Source organism: Ammospiza nelsoni, chromosome 3 (assembly GCF_027579445.1).
Source record: "Ammospiza nelsoni isolate bAmmNel1 chromosome 3, bAmmNel1.pri, whole genome shotgun sequence".
NCBI lineage: Eukaryota > Metazoa > Chordata > Aves > Passeriformes > Passerellidae > Ammospiza > Ammospiza nelsoni.
This window is the reverse complement of record NC_080635.1, coordinates 4,651,814-4,659,582: the sequence shown is the minus strand read 5'-3', so window position 1 is coordinate 4,659,582 and position 7,769 is coordinate 4,651,814. Positions and strand designations below refer to the sequence as shown.

General features: G+C 49.4%; 1 protein-coding gene across 3 annotated transcripts in view; it reads left to right on the top strand.

Annotated features, from left to right (window-relative positions):
* The first annotated feature begins 357 nt into the window (after nt 1-357).
* SPTBN1 (spectrin beta, non-erythrocytic 1) overlaps nt 358-7,769 on the top strand; it is a 115,983-nt gene continuing 108,571 nt past the window's right edge. For 2 of the 3 annotated variants that reach the window (XM_059467202.1, XM_059467199.1), the window contains exon 1: nt 358-566. The gene's annotated coding sequence lies outside the window, so the exon portion shown is untranslated. Of the gene's footprint in view, nt 567-1,060; nt 1,131-7,769 lie in introns of those variants that run through there. The other variant, XM_059467200.1, reaches the window with a different exon arrangement.

The window sequence follows — 7,769 nt, the reverse complement described above, 5'->3', positions numbered from 1 at the left end:
CAAAGGAAACCTGAAGCAGCAGTGTCTGCCTCTGACCTTGGCTGTGGAAGAGGGGAAAGGAGGAAAGGCACCACTGGCTGTGGGACAGCAGTTTTCTCTGGAAAGACAGGCAAAAATCCTACCCAGGAAAGGAGGAAAAGGGAAAGTGTGGCACGAAGGCAGCTGGACCTGGGTTCCAGGGGCTGGGTTGCACTGGCAAAGGGAGGCTGTTTACGCGGGAAGGTGGCAGGACTGGAGCAGCAGGAGAGGATGACTGCAGTGGAGGAAGTCAAACCCGGGATGGGGTTTCCACTAGGAATGACAGAGCAGCGGGAGGGAGAGCAGCACTAGAGGAAATGGATGCTGGGGGCGAGCCAATATTGTCTTTGCGATAGGAGAGAGTGTCAGAGGAGGAGGAGCAAGGAGGCTGGAGAGACCCAATAACCAAATAAATGTAAGAGAAGGGAAGGGGAGCCGGGAGTGGCTGGATAACACCCACGGAGGGCTGCGAGCGAGGGCCGGCGGAGGGGGAAGACCTGGCGTGAGCACAGGGCAGGCCCGAGCAGCAGCAGCAGGGGCAGCAGCAGGTGAGGATGCGCTGCGGGCCGTGCCGAGCCGAGCCGTGCCGAGCCCCCCGCGCCGCAGGGCCGCCGCAGGGCCGGGGCGCGGGGCGGGGGCTCCTCCCGCGCTGTCCCCGCCCCCCGCGCTGTCCCCGCTCCGCTCCGCGCCGGGCGGGGCTCGGGGCTCACGCAGCGGGGCTGCGGGTACCGCGCTCCCTCCGCGCAGCGCGGGCAGCGCCGAGGTACGGCCGGGATTGGGGATTGGGGAGCGGGGATGGGGGCGGCCCCTCTTCCCGGGAGCGTGTGCGCAGCGCGGGCGGCGCCCGCAGCCTCTCCGCAGCCCCGATCGGCGCGGAGCGGGCTCGGCGCTGTCAGAGCCGCCCCGCCCCGCCCTGCCCTACCCTGCCCTGCCCTGCGGCGGCCCCGGCCCGTCCCCGGGGGCAGCGGCGGCCGCCGCCCCTTTCCCTCCCTCCCCTTCCCTCCCTCCCCGCCCGCGGTGCCGCCTCCGCCGCGCAGCCGCACGCCCCGCGCGGTGCGGTGCGGAGAGCCCGGCTCGGCTGCTGCTCCTGCGGTATTCCTTGCTAGACGGATGTAATTCCTTCTTTATTTTTCTTGGCCGGGGCGGGGCGCGGGGGGCGGCGCGGGGGTCGCGGCGCTGTCAGCCGGGCCCGCTGCGGGGCTTTGTGTGCGGGAGCGCCGCGCTGACCCCGCGGGCTCCGGCCGCGGGGCTGCGGTCCGGGCGCGGCCATCGCCGGGTGCCGCGGTGCCCGCAGTCAGCGGCACAACGCGTGGGCTTGGCTCGGTTGTCTCGGGGCTGGCTCTGGCTGTTAGGTGGGTACAGGCCTGATTTAACAAAAAAAATATGGCAGACTTGTGCTAGAGACTGTGAGACTGCAGCAGCTCTGAAAAACCCTTGTTCATGGTAACCGGGGCTGACGTTTCATTCAGTAGCTGATGTTTTTCCTTTTGGAGTGATGATACAGAGCTAGAGTGAGCGCTGAATTTGTGATGTTGATGTCTTAATCGTGAATGAAATTGCATTCTCGTTTAAAGGTGAGTAGTGATCTGTGTTTCTACGTTGTGCTTCTCATTGTCCATAGGTATAAATGCTAAATGTTCCAGATCAGGATTGCAGGGAGAGGGAATAAACAGAAACTGTCAAGATCCGGAGCGTTCGGCTCATCCTTCGACCTTTATTGACAGGATACCAGCATTATGAAACCTGATTATTGAACAGTTCGGGAAAAGGGCTGGAATTCCCGCAAGCCCGGCATCATGCATCGGGCATCTTGGGGAACAATGCTCCCCGGAGCCGGGGCTGGAGAGGCAGGGCAGGGAGAGGAATTTATTCCGAGAGATAGCAGCCGTGTGGAAATGTCAGGGGAGGCTCCGACTCCTCAGGCCATTGCAGGAAAGCTCCGCTGGAGGAAGGACTTGCATATGCTCAGAAGGCTCTGGAGAGAGACAGGAGTGAAAATGGAATGGGATAAAGGGCTGGGAAGGTGGGTGATGGAAGTGGGATGTGATTTTTAAAGATTTGTTCTTATCCTTTAGCGGGTTTTTTTTGGGTTTTTTTTTCCCTCTGTGTTTCTGGGGAGAGCAGAAATGGCTGTAGTGATGCCTCCATGACTTAGCAGTGGTTGTAGGGCTGCGAGGAGGGATGAAGGGCTGGCTCATGTGTCACAACTAGTGCTGAAGAGGCAGTAAAATAGGGAATATTTTGTTACTTCATGTATATTTTGTTATTTCAGGAACATAAGCGTGGAATTATGAATGTGGAATCAGGAGGTCAGGTTCTGGAACAGAACCCGCTTTGGGTTTTTCTGTAATGCAGGTTAAGTGCAGCAAATGACACTCACTAAAGCAGGATGCAGCATTTTGGGATAAATAGGAGCTTGCAGCAGCCATGTGGCAAAAAGCGTTAGAGATGCTGTTTCATCTCGGTGGTGGCACAGATCCTGCAGCTTCTGGAGCTGCTGTGTGTCACTGAGCCCTGCCTGCACACAGGAGTGGGGCAGAGAGGGGCAAAACCCTCCTGCTGCATGTATGGAGCCCAGGATACTGCTGTGTGCTGCTCCAGGAGCCCCTGGGGAGTGGGAGTACAAACCATTTTATGAAAGATGTTTTCTTTTTCCTTCATCATCTCTAAAATGGAATCAGCTCAGCCCCCTTTATTGGATGGGCCTGGATTGCTCGTTTGCATTACGTCACCTGACTAAGGATTTATTTTTCATGTGGGTCAGTTATGGGATGAAATATTTGTAGTTGGATTGCCTGCAAAATAATTGTATTTCGTTAGCAAGGAGTGCATGAACATCTTTCATGGAAGACAGAGGAGAAAGTCTGTTTATGCAGATGTTTAAGGGTCAGACTGCAAAAGTTATTTAGACTGTTAATCTCTATAGGCACCTAAATTCCTTAGTCATCTGATCTGGGCACAAGTGAACAACCAGTACAACAGTTTATCATTGCCCATTAGCCATGAGTCAGCTACTAAATCCTGCCCAGGCTGGTGTCTGTGGCCACAGGCTTCCTGATTGCCCTTTCCCTAGGGTCTGGGAATACTTCTGGAAGTGTGGGAGCCCCAGGGGCCAGACAGGTGACCTGTCAGGGCAAGGAGCCACTGGCTGCCCTTGGATGTCTCTGGCTCAGCTGAGCTTGTACAGGACAGCGGTGCAGGCTCTTTCCCGTGCTGCCTGGTAACTCCTGATGAGAGCAGGCCTGTGCTCCATGGTAGGAGCCCTGTGGAGCCATAAGGGCTTTCCTGGCATATCAGCTCCTGCTCTGGGCTGCTCCTGTTCCCAGCTGATGGAGCTGGGGAGGTTGCCAGCACGTTGGACCCTTACCTCTGCTGAGGCTCGTGGCAATTTTCCCAAGTGAAACCAGCAGGAATCTGGCCTAGAGGTGTGAATTGTGAAAATCCAGTTGCCTTCTCTTGCTTTAAACCCGAGAAACCATCTCGTGTTGGATTGTTCTGAGCAGATACTGCTTCTGTGGAGAAGCAAGGGTTGGAGCTGCAGCTCCACACCGAGGGGAGTGTGATCCAGTGGGATCCGTGTCCTGCAGAGCCTGGCTTGGAGCCTGCTTCCCCCACTGCTAGGTTCTTTCCCCCCCACCCACATGTGGTTTTTGTTTGTCAGCCTTTTATTATTACTCTTAAAATGATCTGCTGTGAATTTGTTTTTCTAATGAACATGAATACAATGTTGCAGCAGTTACAGCTGGACCTTTGGAAGCCTTTCCTGTAATGAAAAAAGGGTTTCAGAGAGATTACATGTTTTTTAAAAAAAGAAAGACGTAAGAAAAATTCTTCTTATGCCCAGTAGACCCCAACTTATTCAACAGCTTGATCAGAGTGACATAGATCAATTCTATATATATTAAAACAGGCAGGTTTTTTTCTCTTTTGTCCAACTTTATTTCTTTTTCATGTATTGTTAATCCCAGACACATTTTTTACTGTCCATTCCTCATTAAAAAGGCCAGTTTTGCATGGAAAAAAGCTTTGATTTGTGTTGTTAGGTGAGGGTTGAGTTCATAACAGATTTTATGGCTGGGGGAGCTGTGTCTGGAAGTGTTATTTCTGCTTGCAGTGAAATGTATGTGATTATTGAAAGGTATGCACCAATGTATAAATGTTGTACTTGGGGATTGTGTACATCTCCCTATGCCCAAGGACAGATTAAGGTTGAGGATTACATTGAGCTATTGTTTTTCATCACTGTAAACATTTTTCTTATCATCTTCTCTTCTCTGTGAGGTTTTTTCTCGTTGAACAGTGATAATTTCAGGATGTTCTTACTTTGTCATGTCTTTTAACTTTTCAGCTATTCTCTTAATATATTATTTGATTGTTTCATGTATTTACTCTCCTACTACATTGCACAAACTTTTATTTGTTTTTAAGATGCATGTGTTTTAGCCTACCAGAAACCCCTTTGGTGTGTCACCACTGCCACCAGAGGAACACATTTACGCTGCTGTGCAGCCACTTTTATTCCACAAAGTGCTGAGTGTTAGAACTTTAAAAAGAAACGGTGAGTTGGTTTGATTTGTTCAGCAGCCCCTGATGTTGAGAGGGCAGTGGGGACTGAACAGAAGAGGCACTGCATGTGGAGCCCTGGTGGCAGCAGATGCTGACCCACACCTGTTGGATACTGGGAATAGCCTCTCTGGTCATAGCTGTGCCCTTGGAACAGGAGAGGTGTGCCATTAACACTCTGTCCTGAGAGCTAAAAATACTCTGCCACCAAACTGTTCACAGGTAAATGTTCCAGATTTAGCGGTTTTTCTGTTGACTGGTTTTCCAAACATAGGCTGTTCCCTTTTTGGGAGAAGTAGCCAGACCTGCTGAGCGATTTGCCTGTGATCTGTGAAAGGTTCAGGAATTATGTTCCTGGATTTCATCTTGAGTTTTGCTCACGAGTCCAGAGCTGTGTACCAGAGAAAACAGTTTCTCCTTCTCTGTGAGAATAGGAAACACAGAGAAATCACAGCAAATCATCAGAGAAGCTTGCCTTGAAAAACAAAGTGTTTGTATTTTATTTTTAAGACAGGAATAGGGATTGCCTGAGAGCTCAGTTTGATTGCTCTGACCACTGGGTTTGGTTTTGTTAATCATGTCTCAATGCAACGTGGAATGATCTCTGGAATGGGCAGCTGCTACTCTGCATGAAATGTGGGGTCTGGGAAGAGATGTAGCTGCAGACCCAGATTTAGGATGTGACCAGAGAGGAAGAGATGCAGACCTGGAGCCACCCAGCCGTGCTCCACTACCCACATGAGAGACTGCCACGGGCTTAATGGGTTTGAAGTAGCCAACTTAATGAATAAAGTATTTATGCTTCATGTGCTCAGTCTCCCCGTAGGAAGTGCTGGAGTGGCTGTTGTGACCCTTCTTTCAGACACCTTTAGTTCTGGCCTTTGTTTTTTCAGCTTGCCTTGAGGTTTTGGAAAGCAGCATCGCATTGAGGTCATGCCTGTGCTAAAATCTCCTGGCCAGGGCTGCAGTGGTGCCTGCAGAGATCAGGGAGGATCATGCTCCACCCCAAAACTGTGGAGCTGGATTTTCCATTTTCCCCCTTCCTTGGAGGCGTCAGTGGCTGGCCTGGGTGGGAGGTGCTCCGAGGTGACGCAGAGGTTCCTCTCCACGCCAGGCTCTGACATTTTAAGGTTATACTGATTACCCACTTTATCCCTGGCAGATATTTTTCCCAAGCCAGACCTACAGTCTTCATTGGGAATTCTTTAGTTTTTGCTGTGGGATTCAGACCTTTGACCAAGAACGTGGTCAAGGTCTTCTACAAGGAGTTGTGGGGATTTCCTGCCATCCAGCAGTAATCCAGATCCGCAGCTTTTGGTTTTGTAAGTTCCTGCCTTTTGTTCTGAATTAATCCTATTGCTCTATGGATTGATTTATTACAGAATGACATGGGTATCTGCTTTTGGTTCTTACATGATAAAAGGGAGCCTTGTGTTTGCAAGGCATGGAAACTGTGCATGGTGAGCTCTGCCCGGGCTACAGTGGAGCTGATCACTCTGGGGTTGTGCACCAGGACCAAAAGCTGATTTTTCCCACTCATTAAATCAATTTTGCTTAGTGCCTAGACACCACAAATGCTCCAGCTAATTATAGCAAGCAGCTCCTCTGTTTTTTTGGCTTGGAAGGGAAAAGTTGCTGCCTGTTGTATGTGAACTAATTTAACGTAGATACATTTATTTGAACATTCACAGGTTTTGGATTTGTACATTCCAGGTGTTGGCTTTTGTCAGTAACTAAACCAATGGTGAGACTTTTCTTGTCAAGGGCTTTAAGTGACTTTTCTCCTAGTGAACAAATATTTAATGAAAATGTTTCAGGGTCATCTGCACCACTCCCTGCAGATGGGGTGGATGGCTTGTGGCTCTGGGGTGCCAGTGGCACACACATTTATAGCAATTCTGGAATGCAGCTTGGAGTTAATTTTTGGAAAGGGGCTTTGGGCCTAGATCTGCCTTTTAGAAATCTGGATGTTTGATACAGGAGGATCATCCAGTAGATCACCCTTTGCTAGAGCCTGGATCGTGCAGTGAAGGAGTCAGGAGAGTTCTCTATAAGTTAACAGGAATTCTCTGTCATGTAGGATCCATATGGAATAAAGATAACCTGCTTAATTTAACAGCCGTTTCTTTTTTTGTAATGTAAAATATTGTGACCTTTTTTGGAGCATAATGCCATGAATAACTCTCTGCAGTTTCATCATAGTAAAAGAAGAATCGATTAATTGCTACCTTTTTATTTTTAACCGTTATTTAGATTAATGTATTCTTAGAGCAATTTTAGATGCTTTTAGGAGGCTAGGTCCTGAGCCTGAAAGAAATCTGGCTGACTTTATTGGGGCTACACTGATTATCACAAGTCAAAAAATCTGCCTTGCACTTTTCGAGTTTTCATAAAACAAACACTGGAGCCTGTTGTGTTTTATTCTGTTGGTGTTTTTGGCATCAGAGAAGCTTTTCCTGATTGTTTTCCTCATTTGAAGGCTGATTGTACTGAGTGACCTCTTGCTACTAAAGGGTGGGTCAGTTTATGTGGGAAAGTCTTAGTCAATGTGTCTGGGAGATAAGTGGGACTGCATCCCAACGAGCCTTGTGCGTTAAATACTGGAATGTGCTGGGGAGCTGCCAGGAGATTGGAAGCAGGACTCTGCGACAAGCCCAATGCAGTCACACTCTCCCTAAAATAGCACTGTGGATAACAGGAGATCTGCAAAGTTATCACTTACCTCATTTTCGCACAAATTCTTTCCTAAAAATGGATTATTGACTGAGGATTCGGGCGGGTTTTTCTGGTAATATATTCCATTTACATTTTGAGAGCAGTCATGTCCCTCTTAAGTCTTTGGCTGCAGGTAAGAGGGAAAAAGCTGTGGTGAAAGCCCTCAAATCCCAGCCCAGGAAAAGCCATTGGTATCATCCTCATCATCACCTGAATGAGAAATGAGATGGGTTTTACCTCAGTGTAGGTCAGTAGGAGCCTCTTCAAATTCTCCTTGAACGGTCTAGAAGTATCAGGGCAGAGATGAATAAGTTCAGCGGCCTCAGACGTGCTTGGGCTGGCTGTGGGTGACAGGCTTTTGGCACCAGCCCCTGGATGCAAACAGCCAGTGTTTGGATATTCAAATGAGCAGTGGTTTACCACTGCAGACCGTAGATGGTTTTGTTTAAGAGGAAAAAGAAGCAAATTTGATT